Raw genomic sequence first — 14664 nt, 5'->3', positions numbered from 1 at the left:
TTGCATGTCGTAATCGATGGTAAATCGCCGTTTAAATTCCGGTTAAATAAATTGGCGAAATTAAATCGCGCTGCAACGGTCTGAACAGTCTGAATATCTTTATCGAACGCACGACCGTTTACCCTTTATGCATCCTTTATGCAGCGAAATATTATTTGATACTAGATTTAATACGAGTGGAAAATATATCGATTTATTTATTTATTATATATGTTTGTTATTAATTATTTATTATTATTTATTCGTAATGTTTGTATTTTTTTGCGATTTAATGATACTGGACATCTTGACATTTCTTTTAATACTTTGTATTCGTTAATTCTAAAGGTGATTATTCGATTAAATCGATCTACGTTAAATTAGCCTCTCCCTAGCATTAAAAATAATTAAATTTCTATACATAATTTGATTGCACATTGCTTGCATATAACTGAGAATAAAAATTAAGTAGTTTGTAATTAACTTAATCAATAAATTTTCGGTTACACACTTTTAATAATAAAGTTGTTAACAAAAATCTTTTGAAAGAAGGCTATTGAATTATATTTCTTTTTTTTTAATTAATTTTTTATTAATTTATTTATTATATTTATTATAGATTTTTGCTTTAATGATTAAGTTATTAACAAAAAATTTTTGAGAGAATCAATTCCAAATACTTTTCTTTTAATAACTATTTTTTTAGAAGGGTGCAAATAAAAATTCAAAAACGGCAAACATGCGCAAACGATGTGCAATAAAAAATGATGTATTAAAATTAAATTTTCTCGAATGTTGGGAAACTTATATGAGAATATAATTTTATACGTAAGTCTTATAAACCGTGTATAAATTAATATAAATTATCAAAGTCAATACTTGTTGTTCTACTAAACGCGCGACAATAGTCACTACTTGTTACTATGCATGACTATAAATACGACACGATTTACATAACCGGGACTAGCTGGGCCTGGTTATAAATATGTATCGAGAGACTTGTCACGAAGATTTGCTTGCGCGAAAATTAAATCGCTTCGCGGTATATAATAACGGATATAATTAATGGTTCTATTATCGGAATCCGTATTTCACGCAGCGTTTCTCTCCGTAGCGATATAAACGTGACTAATATATTTGCGGCCGTAAAATTTTCCGCTGGCTCGTCCGCTACTCTATTATTTACGCATCGAAATTTCCTTTCGCAATAATGCACGAGATCGCGTAAACATCTTATAAAAGTGCATCTGAAATACGCGTAAAAAATTTCTGGGATTTAATTCGGAAAAAGGATGTTCGAAAGAATCATAGATTCCGATTGAAAAATCTATCCAGAACAGAAGTTTTTAATATTTTAGAAACGCGATTCCAAGCGAAAAATCCAAGCAAATCCCATTTGCTTTCTCTAATGTTTTTTTTTTAAACTTCCCAATTTTTATTCAATTAATCCAAATATTTAAAATGCTTTTCAGATGGAAAATTTAACCCAAGCAACGTTGCTTGATATTTGATTTTTGAAGTTCTGGATTAATCAAAGATAGAATCAAGAAATTAATTAAATATTCTTAATTAAATATTTTAAATAAAATTTTATTTCATAAGAAGAATTAATTAAAATAAATTTAATTTTTCTTCATTTTCAAGGTTTTTCTATTTCTATTTCTATCTCTGAGATTGAAATAGAAATAAAAATGAAGAAAAATTAAAATTTATTTTATTTTTATTTGAATCCCATTAAATGGGATTAAAACAGAAATAAATTTAATAAATAAAAATTTATTTAAAAATTAAAATAGAAATCCAATTAAAACGTAATATGAGATCACTTATTTGGGGCGAAAATAATTGGAATCTATGCTGTAAATCTGGAAAAATCTTGGGAAATTTCCAGGCAGGTCGCGGAGGTGCATCTTTTCTTCGTGTATCGAGACAGAACCCGCGCGGGAGGCGATTAAAAAGAAACGCTCGAGCTGTTCACGTAGCGTTTCACGGTCGCGCGATTTCGATAAATCGCGCTACGCGCTCGCGGATTGCTGCTCGTACAAAGCTACATCAATTCAAGCGACTCGTAGAAAATCGCGCGCGGATCCTCTCTCGGCCCGACACTTAGATGAAAGTAAAACAGCCGCCGGGGCTCTCGCGTAGATTCTCGCCTGGCGCGTTGACCCATTAACGGCTGACGTCTATTTTTTCCTTTCTTTTAGAAAAAAAGATTTTTATTATAAGTAAAATTAGTTATGCCAATAGAGTGCATATGTGTATGTATGAATAATATTTCATGTTTAGCCTGCGAAACTGGAACGCGGCTTTCTATATGCACAAGATAAAAATTGAATCAATCTATTCTCAAAACGCATTCAATCTGTATATCAATCTAAGATCTTTTAAGAATCAGACAAAATCGTCCAAAATTTTTTTCTTCAAATTATTCAAATATTTCATAAATAATTTTTTTGTTGAAAAATAATGTTATCTCGGCCAACGACGTGTTGTTTCCATTAAATGAAAATAAAAACAAGGATTTAACAGCAGAACGAGAAACGACGTCAGTCTTGACTGGTTCGTTGTCGATGTCGTTGAACTTGACCGAAGGTTTCACTTTCCTCGAGCGAACTATTGGGGAAGAGAGGAGCACGTGAATAATTCATGCGCGCCCTGTTCCACAGGATGAGCTACTTAATGATTACTTTTTCCTCAATGACCGGAGTCTTGTACCATCGCTTATTATATCAGGGAACCTTGAACCTAACCATCAATGACCTCAGTTAGACCTTAAAAGAAACTCTCGAGTAAACGACCTTCTTCAAGTAAAAATCGCGCCTTTGAAAAATCGATTAATCTCAAATTTATTTAATTATCTTACATTTTAATCTCGTAATTTTTTTTCAACAAAAAATTACATTTATAAAAAAAGGTTTCAAATTTAAAAATATAAACTCGTGGATCGAAGGATTTTCCAAAATTTCGAGACGCAATCGCATATCGTTTACAATTTTAATTTAAATGAGTAAACACTTCTTGTTAGATTTATAATTTTATAATTTTATTATATATAAAAAACTAAATGTGTGTGAAAATGAAATAAAAATTTATTATATATAAATAAACAAAATTTATTATAAGTTACAAGTATGCAATCATGAAATTTATAATTTTAAATAAATATAAAAAAAATTTTAAATAAATAATTTAAAATTTTAAAATAATAAATTAATAATTAAAAACTTAATATTAAAATTTAATAACAAATAAATTTAATAATATAATTTAAAATTTTGAAATAATTAAATATATAATTAAATATATAATTTTAAAATTTATAATTTTAAATTATAATAACATATTTAAAATTTATAATTTTGTAATTAATTTTAATGCAAATCCGTTTTTTAATGCAAATAATTATTGCGCCGAAATTATCAATGTTAATTATACGAAATCGAAGATCGGAGAAATTGCGGAATTGCGTTTGGGCGCGTTGTTACGGAATTCCGCGGGACGGAGGAGAAGAATGCGTAATCGGCCGATGGCGGCGCGTTCCATTTTCATCTAATTGGCCGCTCGCTTTGGATTTTGCGCGCTTTTAATTGCGGCCAGGAAAGTACCAGCGTGGCCGGCATAAAATGTCCTCCCCGCTCTCGTGTATTCCGCAGGAGCGGAATCCTCGGGACTGAATAAACGCCGCCGCTAGGAACGCCTCTCGCTTTAACTCCTTCTTTTGACATAACTGCACGGTTTTTGTATAGAAGAGAATCGAGAGTCGCGGTTCACGGAAGATTGAAAATGTTCTCGGCGAAGAAGTAATCTCCTAACCCATTAAACGCGATAATTATAATGTAAAAAATTTCAGACGCAAGCCAAATAACAGTTTTTATATTATTTTTTTTCAAAAGTAATTTATATAGATTATATAGATTATAAATTATAAATTTTTTTTATTATATTTTTGTAATAATAAATTTTATTTATATAAAATAAAAATGAAATAAAATTTATTATTAAATAAAATTTATTGTTACAAATAGATTACATATTATTTTATTTTATTTTATAAATTTTGTATAGATTTTCTTTTATATGTATAATGAAATTATGTCACCGAATATTGGGATCAAATTAGATTAGATTGACAATTTTATATAAAACACACATATTTATGTAAAAAATGTCAATATGAAAAAGGGAAAAAACATAATAAATCACGTGTTACGCGTGTAAATGCGTTCGCAAGTATGTTGCACGACAGGTCGCGGACTAAAAGACGATAAATGTCGCATTAAGGAAGGGGGAGACGCGGGGAATGGAAGAGGTGCTTCGAATCGAAGTTTTTGCAAGGCAGAGAAACTACTCTCTGCGGTCTGAACCGAGAGACGAGGCATTGGGACGATTACATTAGCTCGGCGCGATGCTTATCGGCGTTGTACGCACGATTAAATTGATTTATGGATAAAGTTGGAGGCGGCGGCAATGGTGTTTATTCGCCAGACTCGTAACCAGAACGCGAGAAAACCTCCCCCTCTCGTATAATAATATTTTTTTTTAATTCTTCATAATTTGTCTTCCTTAAATAACATAATTTTTATTTTAAAAAAAAACTTAAATAATTATATATAATTTTTATATATATTCCTTTCCTCAAAAAATGCTGCAAAAATAATTTTATATCTCGTCTCGACTGCAAATATATTATACAGGGTGTCCCAGACTTAACGAATCAGCCGTTAATGGTAGATTCCTGAGATCATTTGGAAACGAAAATCTTAATACCAAAATGTTGAGGAAGATGTAGTTTGGGCGCTACAAAAGATTAAAGATTACCAATCGCGTTTCGTTCTCTTATGCTCAGAGATATAGCGCATCAAGGGGCTCGCGTACAGCGCGATAATATCGATATCGATAGAGAGATGAATATAAGATAAAAAAAAGGAATCTACCATTAATGGCTGATTCGTTAAGTCTGGGACACCCTGTATATGTCTGAAATTTAAATTTACACCTCCTCTCTCGAATATCCTTTTTACGGAATCGGGGCGCGTTTCCCTCGCGCTACGAGCGTGTAACTCACCCACGCGGAGAGTGGGTGTGAGCCGCCATCGGAATTCGATATTATCTGCTGACAGATACGAGATCGACCGGCGCGCGTGACGCGCTTTTTTTCCCGCCATCGCGAGCGCGTTTCTCTCTTTTCCATCGCGATCGCGATCGCACGATCCCCTCGGTTAGCCTTTAGCTTAAGAGGGAATGGATAGATACGATAGAATTCGTGCAATTTGCATTACGATCGTTATCTGGCGACGTTCGATCTAACCAACGGCGCGACCGCCCTTTATGCCGATAACTCTGTCTCCTCGAACCGGCGTGGATTACGAGCGCGGTAATAACGATAATGACGTCGGCGACAAACGAAAGGCTTCGGGATTCGAGAGAAGGGCCGCGTCTCTCTCGATCGACCTGATTAAAACTGACTTTCATGGCCAATTAACCGGCAAGCTAAGGCTCGTCTGAAAATAAGATAAGAAGATCCACCTGTCAAAATTTTGTCGCGAGTCTTTCGGTCGCGATACGTATAACATACATATATTTGTCGTAAAAGGGGGAAAATGTAAACAAAAATAATGTCGCGGATGAACGCTCGATCGTCAATTATCTCGAGAAATGTCCGTCTTTCTGTAGCCGGAATCGAGGTAAAAAGTTGCGGATTGCGTCGCGGTTTCGCGCGAGGAATGCAGAAAATATCCCGCGCGTTAACATAGTTACTTAAATAACTACGTCAAGAGCGTTAGTAAATGTTCGTACGACGGGGAGGTTTCTTGAGTGATGGAGTGCTAGCTGCACATGTATATTTTCTTCGGTGATCATTGTAATTTCAAACTTGCAATTTTTTTAGAGAGGTTATTTTTTTCTCTTTTATTCAGACAGAAAGCAATAAAATAAACGATTACAAATTATATTATATGCTGTGGATAAATCACTTTGAATTTCTGTAACAAATGTTATTTTGTAATGAGAGAAAAAGAAAAAGAAAGAGAGACTTTAAATAATATTTTTAATAGTTACATGAATTAATTACACATAAATATAAATAATAAAATCCGTCTTTTATTATCCAAGTTTGCGAAGAGATCTGAATTACCCTCGCACAGAACAAATAACACTGCAAAATTTTCTTAAATTTATGTATGAATCTAAAAATAATAATGAAGAAAATGAATCTAAAAATAATAAAAGATACTATTAAAAGTAATCTAAGAAAGATAATATATTAAAATTAGAAAGAGTCAATTAAAATATTAAATATTTTATACATCGTAGCATAATTAAATGTGATGGAAAAATATAATATTGAGATATGCAAATGTATGTGTATGTATGTGCGTGTGTGTATATGTATGTGTGTAATAAAAAAGATAATTAATATTCTTATTTAGTTTAAGTAATAAATTATGTTTAAAGAAAAATTAATGAAAAATATTATTTTCAATTATTTTTTTTTTGTAATATTATTAATAATTAAAATGTAAATTAAATTAATATTTAAAATATATAAATAAAGGCAGAATGTGCATATCTCATGTATTATATCAAATTCATATAAATAAATAATGAATAAAGATAAAATTGTAGTTATAAAAATATCAACAAATATATTTATATTATAGGAATTATATTTCTAAAAAATTATATACATATAGTTGCAATATTATATTTTGAAATTGATTTTTTTATTATTCATTCCTATTTAATTTTTTCTCTTCCTCTTTCTTTTCTTCTTTTCCTATTGTATATGATTTTATAATTATATTGTAATTCGGATTTTGCATCTGCACAGAAAAAAAATAAGTATCAAATCAAAACTTATATACTTAAACTAACGCGTTCATTGTTTCGTATATACGCAACAATTTATAATCTTCTTAAAAGAATTTAATAATTTTAAATTTCAACAATATTATAGTCTTATTTTAATATTGTAATTGTCACCTCAAGAATATATAATTATTTAATTCTGCTTTAAGAAAATTATAATCTTTGATTTAAAAATGTTATTTTCTATCTAACATTGTTTCTTTTCCATTCAAGAAAATTAAATCTTAAATCATAAGAATATATTTTTCTTGATTGAACTATATAAAATGGCTGCATTCAAGTAAGCAATTATTCAAGCAATTATGTTTTTCTTTAATTAACGCAATATAATCTCATTTCAAAATGTCCATGTTAAAACTAAATATATTTTCAAAACAAGAATGTCCTTTTTTTCTGTGTGGATATGTACGAAGCAGAAAAATAATTTTTTTCTAGACTGAATGGATTAATGTGTTCGAAAAAGACAATTTGTGTGTGTGTTGAACAAAAAATTGTTATGCGAGTGTAGACAAGTGTTTTGGAGATGACGAAACCGAGCACAAAGACCAATCATGCGCGTCAAGCTTTTGTCGCGGCTGCTGCGAGCGATAATAATCGATCCGCAGACGTTTATCTCTCTTTTCTTATTCCTCATCACGTACGAGCGCAAAAAAAAACACGCCATGATCTCTAACGAATTTCAAGATTCAATTATAAATCCGATTTTGCCCTCGCGAAAAGCCCTTGCAAACGACTAAACAAAATTTGCAAAATTTTGAAAAAAATTTTGAAAAAATTTGAAGCTCGAACATTGCAATTTCGGGGGTTCCAAGGAAAGAAATTTAATTCTATATAATTAATTATATCTTATCTCTCTCGGAAGTTGTTGGAAATCAACATTCCGGATCCGGTGTTTCTCCGGAGTTACTCCGAAACGCTCGGTGTTCATCGACCGATTTGCGGTTTGGGAAAAACGAACGGGTGACCGTGCGGAATTTGACACGCGTGACTTCGCGGCTCGGGATTGAATGATCTCGTTCGTGAAGTCATATATAATTACGGCGCGCGCGGACAAAGGATGTGGAACGTCGCGCGAAAAAGCGCGCGTGACCGACTCGCCGTCGTCCTTTTCGTCGTCGAAAGAAAGAAAGTGACCGTGCGCGAGCGCAGTTTGCGCTGTCTCGCGCACGAAGGGGGGAAAAAAAGAAGGCGGTCGAGAGACGACGGGTTTTCGATCGAAGACGACGAAAAACGATCTAGCAGGACCAGCTCTCTGTGCGATTATATATATACTTTTTTTTTATACCCGGAGGGGGAGGGACACTCTCCTTAATAATATTCAAGTGTTTCTTATCGAGCTGTTTGTCGCGACCTGAATATTCTCCTTCCTTTACTTTCCTTATTAATAAAAATATCGACATTTTCTGCTTCTTATCCGGGTGTAAAACTCTAACTATAATATAATTATAAAATCTAATTTAATAAATTTTATAAAACAGAGAGAAAAGAAGAGAGAGAGAGAGAAATAAATAACGAAAATTAGGTATTTAATTGTAAATTTTAAAATATAGTTTAAATAATAATCTTTTAATAATTAAAAGAATAATTCCTATCAAAAATACAAATATATTTGTTAATACCTCTACAAATATAATTTTTTAATTATATTTATTGAATTTATTTTTTCTTAATATATAAAGAATTATAAAGTTATCACAAAGAAAAATATAAAAAAAATTAGTTGTAAAGAAGAGAGAGATTAAAAAAGATAGATAATATATTTTTATAGCATGTTAAGAGAAAATTTCATAGTTATATCTTCCTGTCCGAGGATAATTCAGATTTGATTCACAGATTTAGATAATAAAAGACGGATTTACTCGTATAATCAATTCACAATTACTTCGCATAATTTTTTCTCGATTTTTGTAGTCTTATTGTTAGACTTTCTTTCTGGCAGATTTTTGAACATCAATGGCATCAACACGATTATCCCGACGTCTCATTTAAATCGCGATATTCGCGATCGCTAATTTATACATATATATATGTTCACATTCGCGTCTTCTCTTTTTTTACAGCGAGCTGAAAAATGTGCATCCCCACGCGACTCTCCACAAGTAATGCACACAATAATCGCGCCAGTGAAGTCTCTAAAGCCGACATTGTGAGAGGTCCGGATAGAACGACGCCATTTTTCATATCGCGCCCGCGGGCGACGCGTTCGCATAAAGGAAGAAAGAAACAAAAGAGGAGAATCGCGCCGATGCGATAATAATTGCCGATTTTATGCAGCTAATGAAAGACGCCCACCTAGACAGATCTCAGTGGAGTCTCGGTGACAACGAGAAGAAATAATTCTCCGAACTGTCACCATTGTCATCAAGATACGTATGGACGTTTGACACAGAAATCCTAGCGAGGAATGTCAACCTTCCACTCTTTACCGCGGATCTCTTCTCGTCTAATCTTCACATTGTGTTTGCGAGAGAACAATCAACAAATGATTGTTGATTGATGATTTTAAATGGGATCACCAGATCCGGGAAGGAAATTAACGGCTGCGTTATTTATTAGCGATTCCTTCGAGGAAGATCATGTCTCTTGTGACTCGAGCTTGCTCATCTTTCTCCCTCCCCCTTTCTCTCTCTCTCTCTCTTTCTCTCTTCTGTCTTATAATACGTCAAGGACTCGGGAGCGCGAACCAGGACTCGCGTTTGTCTACATCCCAGATATATCACGTATATGTGTGCGTGCTTGCGTTAAAAGTGACGCAATCGGATGCCAATGGCTGCAGCAGATTCTGACGTGCTCGTGTTTGGCGGATGCTACCGCCTAACGGTCGCTGATATACAAAGCCATAAAGCATACATACACACACATAAACATATGGGAATAAGCAAGATTCGAAACCGCAAACCAGTAGTGAGGCCTCAATGACGTCAGGCTTCGTGAATGGGCCTCGTAGAAGTCTTAAGAGCTTGTCGATTCGGTCAGAAGAGGCGTAAGCTGTCGATAGCGAAAATCTGTAAAGAAATCAATCGATAAGAAAATTCTATCATTGTCGAATGTTTGATAATTGAAAGCAATTATTAAATTAATTTATATGTTTTTATAAGACAGTAAGATGGAAGAGGAAGATACACTGAATAGATTACTATTTTCTTTGCTCTTATCAAAATATAATATTGTAGTTCAACGTAAAAAAAGAATATGTTATATTAAATATATTTTTATATTAAATGTAAAAGAAATTATATTTTTATATTAAATGTAAAAGAAATTATGCTCTTTTTTGACATCTTTTGCTGATTTATTTCTTAATGAATAATAGAATAAACAGAAAAAAGTGTTTTATAGATAAAAAATAAGAAAAAATACCAATGTAATAATTATACACGATAAGCATAATAATTATAAATGATACTATTATTAAAATTTCTAACTGTACAACTTGTAAATATAATATTATATAATTATTGTTTTATAAAATTTTAATACTTTTTTTCTTTATTACTTCATTTTTGTTATAATTTTGTTTCAAAATATATTGCATTATTACGACTATTATTTTTATTTAATTTTAAATGTATATGAAACGAAACATGTTAAAACTTAAAATATCTTTGTCATTTTTTTATATAAATGTATTCTATTAATTTCTAAAAGAAATGTTTGTTTTAAATGGATAAATAATAAAGTGATAAAGACTTCTTTGATTAATTTTTCATTAAGGAATAACGTTATATAATATAATCGTAATGATGATACTCTATATCACCCAACTACTGTAAGAATAAAATAAAGAAAGTTTTTCTTGTGCTCATTTAATAAATCTGTAATATTCAAACATAATTTTAAAAAACCACATTATAATTCTCTTCTGAAATTTATAATATTAAAATGAACAATTTATGTCTTATAGGCACCAGCTTTGGCTGCTTTAATCATAAAATCAACTTTCAGATTTTCATTTTGGCGAAAGTGTTCGATAGTATCACATCAGTCATCTGATCCAATGCAAATTGCAAGCAAAATTCCTCTAAATCCTAAAATTACATGCATAATTATATACGTACATATAAATAAATTAAGTTTAACGAATTATAAAAATTATAAAAATGATATTATAAATCATAAGTCACCTTTGCATTATTTTCAATTGCTTTTGCATAATAAAGAGCTACATTTGACACAGTAATATTTACTCTTATTTTTTCAATGCATTTTTTCTCAAGCTCTGTCTTATACTCATCACATAACTTTAAAAGTTCTGTAACAAATCATTGCATTAATCGCGAATTATAATAATTCATTTTAGCGCTATCTTATTTAAACTCACCAAATGTCTCCTCCAAAGATAAATGAGAGAGATCGAATACATCAATATACAAATATTTCAAGAAAGCTTTATACACATTGTAGGAGAATTGATTGTGCTCAATGATACTATTATAAACATATGTATGCAACAAAATAAATTTAAAAAACTTTGAGTAAAAATATAATTAGCTTCTTACCTTTGATTATTTTCTGCCCAATTATTTTGGAACATGTTTTTAAAGTACTGACAATGAATTTTCAGAGTAGTTTTGTGAACGTAGATAAGTTGTTCCCCAATTTTTATCGTAAAATCGCTTGTCGACTACATCACACAGAAAAAATAGAAATAAAATTTTTTTTATAATTTATTTTTTATAATTGCATACAATATTAAATCTTAATAAAAGCATTGCGTGTAGAAAAAGATACGAGATAGAAAACGAGATATACCAGATCGTTAAATGCTGTTTCCAGGTATTCCAACATATTTGATTTTTTTTTTGTATTATCATGAATAATGTATGACATATTAGGTGCTTTCCATTTACATCAAAACTCAGATAAATCTCACTTCTGTCTTTCTTCAACATTCATGTTAAAGAAAGACAGAAGTGAGATTTATCTGAGTTTTGATGTAAATGGAAAGCATCTATTATATCGGAATACGTCATACATGTTCGAATGTTCGGTTCTAACAGGCTCCCAAATTGTTTGGCAACAAACATGATGACCCCATACATAGACACGTCCAATCTTCATATCAATGGCGATACTTTTATCATCTTGTGCGGCAATGTCGGATATCTTTCCCATTATAGGAACATCCAACTAACATGTTTTAATTTTTTTTCTATTTTTCATTTTCTTTATCACATTTTCTTTATTCTTCTTTAGATAAATTAAATGGATTACCATAACAGGTTTTACTTCTCGCTGCGTCTTTTTACCGTGTCCTAATTGTCCGTTACTGTTACTACCCCACGAATAGATTTTTCCCTCAGTAGTGAGCGCCAATGAATGCTCCGATCCACAAACTACTTTAACTGAAACATCAATACCATTAGTCAGCAATTATTGTTGAAATTTATAGAACTGTGTTTAACATTTTTACGAACCTCACAACAATATTAAAAACAAATATTACCTATTGTGACATTTATCAATGAAGTGATTAAACGTGGATTCTCATATTGGTCGATGGTGATATATTTTGAGTTTATTCCTAATTGGCCACTATTTCCACTTCGGCCCCAACTATACAATTTATCGCTAAGTGCTATGACGAACGACTTACCACCAGGGTCTGTATTATTGTATTGTATTTCTGTTGTGGCACTGGGCAATATTATTTTTCGCCCATGCTGCCAGATATCTTCGTGAGTATTAATAATCAGCAGAGTTTCTTACATTAAATAAAGTATAACAATCAGAGGTCATAGGTAAGGAAGGGGAAAGGATGAAGGGAAGGAGTAGGAGGGGGATTGGGGCGGCTATATCGCAGAAATAAATTTTCTGCCTCAGCGGGACTTGAACTCAAGACCCCTTTTTGGCCTATATGGCAGGCAAGTACTTTGTCGCCTTAGCCACACGCCGCCCCTTAACCACACGCCGCCCCTACCAGGGTCTGTAAACTCCTTTGTTAGAACAGAGAGAAGCCTGAGAGCGGCCATGCCTCCGATTTAGGTGGGACCCGTATTTGAAGCGTCTCTATATCCACAAAACGTGGATATTGAACTACATAGTCATGTCCATGAAACTTCTCAAAGGGTAACATGCTATGTCTACGACCATAGACCTTACAGATATGGACTGGCAATACGTATCAGACTGTGTCCGGAGGAGGTTAGAGAGAGAAACATACTTTTTGGTACTTCTCTTTCTACAAGTGTCCGTACAAGTGTCCGGACACTTGTAGAAAGAGAAGTACTAAAAAGTATGTTTCTCTCTCTAACCTCCTCCGGACACTGCTTCTCTACAGAAACTATAGGCAATTGTCAGTCCATATCTGTAAGGTCTATGTCTACGACACAGATTAATAGACAGATCGCCAATGACCTGGATAAAGACTGGACCGGCATTTCTCACTGATTTCAGCGCCATATCGTAGTAGTGGCCAATGCAGTAACTACTAACTACGTTCTCAAGATGAAACAGACAGATGAGTTAGGGCCCTGGCACACAAAAATACGTAAGCAGTAAAACGTAGTCAGTAAGGAAATCGATCAATCGGAATTCTTACGTTTTCTTACGTTTTAATATGGCTGCCTTACTGCTCAATCATGATTGGTCAATTTGCTTACTGACTACGTTTTATTGCTTACGTTTTTTTGTGTGCCATGGCCTTAAAGGCCATGGCACACAAAAAAACATAAGCAATGAAACGTAGTCAGTAAAGAAATCAACCAATCGGAATTCTTACGTTTTCTTACGTTTTAATATGGCTGCCTTACTGCTCAATCGTGATTGGTCGATTTGCTTACTGACTACGTTTCACTGCTTACGTTTTTTTGTGTGCCATGGCCTTTAGTCTGACAAAGACTAAAGCCCCTTGCACAATGCTAGGCAACAGGCAATAGAAATAAGGAATAGAAACTATTCACCAATAAATACGCGGAACAGAAAATATTCGCCAATAGGAGCAGAGAATAGATACTATTTCTGTTCTTATTGCCTGTTGCCTAGCATTGTGCAAAAAGCTTAACAATCCATCGCTCTGTCTCACCAACGATGAGCGTCTCGTGAACCCGTGCGGCGGCAAGCATGAGGGCCAGCGCACAAACATTGTCGTAGCGCCTTACGCCACCTTACGTAAGAACCTTATGTTACATGACACGTAAACCAATCTTACGGCAACGCACAAGAAATTCTTACGTTACGTTAATTAACGTAATAATTTCAGTTTTTTTTCTTTATAACAATTTATAACATATTGTACTTAAACAATATTTGTGATATATTGTGATATATATATTGTTATATATATTATATATTATATGAAAATTTATAATATATATATGATGATAAATTTAATTTAAATATATGAAAATATTATAATATATGTAAAATTTATAATATATATGAAAATATAATTAAAAAATATATATTATATTTTAATCTTCCAAGCTTATTTATTGAAATATTTTAAAGTTGAGTTTTTTATTTTTAAAAAAATGTATTAACGCCGCCGTTTGCTGCCGCCGCCGATAAATTATCATTCGCCGATTATGCCGCCGCCAAAAGAGAAAATTTTCGGCGAATCCGCCGCCGCCAAATTATTTTGTCTCTAACGCCGCTGCCAATGTGAAATGTAACGGTGCAAGGGTCTACTATGCGGAGGTGTATGTCCGTATACGTACAAACGCCATTGCATTGCTCGCGCGGACGCAGCGCAGAGAAGAAAGATAGAAAAGGATCGACAATCATGCTATCCTTGTTCCTCTAACGTATCGCTTTACTCATACTCCTCCCCAAATATATATCTGAATTATAAACAATTATTTAACAAACAAAAGGACT

The 14664-nt window shown here is 32.6% G+C and overlaps 1 long non-coding RNA gene and 1 pseudogene across 3 annotated transcripts in view; one reads left to right on the top strand and one right to left on the bottom strand.

Annotated features, from left to right (window-relative positions):
• Positions 1-10124, top strand: part of LOC145968808 (uncharacterized) — a 33650-nt gene extending 23526 nt beyond the window's left edge. For both annotated transcript variants that reach the window (XR_014437862.1, XR_014437864.1), the window contains one exon: positions 8907-10124. This is a non-coding gene — a long non-coding RNA (uncharacterized LOC145968808). The remainder of the gene's footprint in view (positions 1-8906) is intronic.
• Positions 10125-10635: 511 nt separating this feature from the next.
• LOC145968318 (RCC1 and BTB domain-containing protein 1-like) lies at positions 10636-13248 on the bottom strand (annotated as a pseudogene). Its single transcript, XR_014437714.1, has 9 exons — positions 13101-13248; positions 12293-12550; positions 12061-12191; positions 11796-11976; positions 11599-11684; positions 11346-11470; positions 11168-11274; positions 10971-11098; positions 10636-10874 (listed from the first exon to the last, which is right to left on the bottom strand). The product of XR_014437714.1 is annotated as an RCC1 and BTB domain-containing protein 1-like (transcript).
• Between the last annotated feature and the right edge of the window lie 1416 nt (positions 13249-14664).

This window comes from Camponotus vicinus, unplaced genomic scaffold (genome assembly GCF_025532165.1).
Source record: "Camponotus vicinus isolate PSW18456_S1 unplaced genomic scaffold, iyCamVici1.0 SCAF_3, whole genome shotgun sequence".
Lineage (NCBI taxonomy): Eukaryota > Metazoa > Arthropoda > Insecta > Hymenoptera > Formicidae > Camponotus > Camponotus vicinus.
The sequence above is the reverse complement of the archived record's forward strand: the minus strand, read 5'-3'. Positions and strand labels throughout refer to the sequence as shown.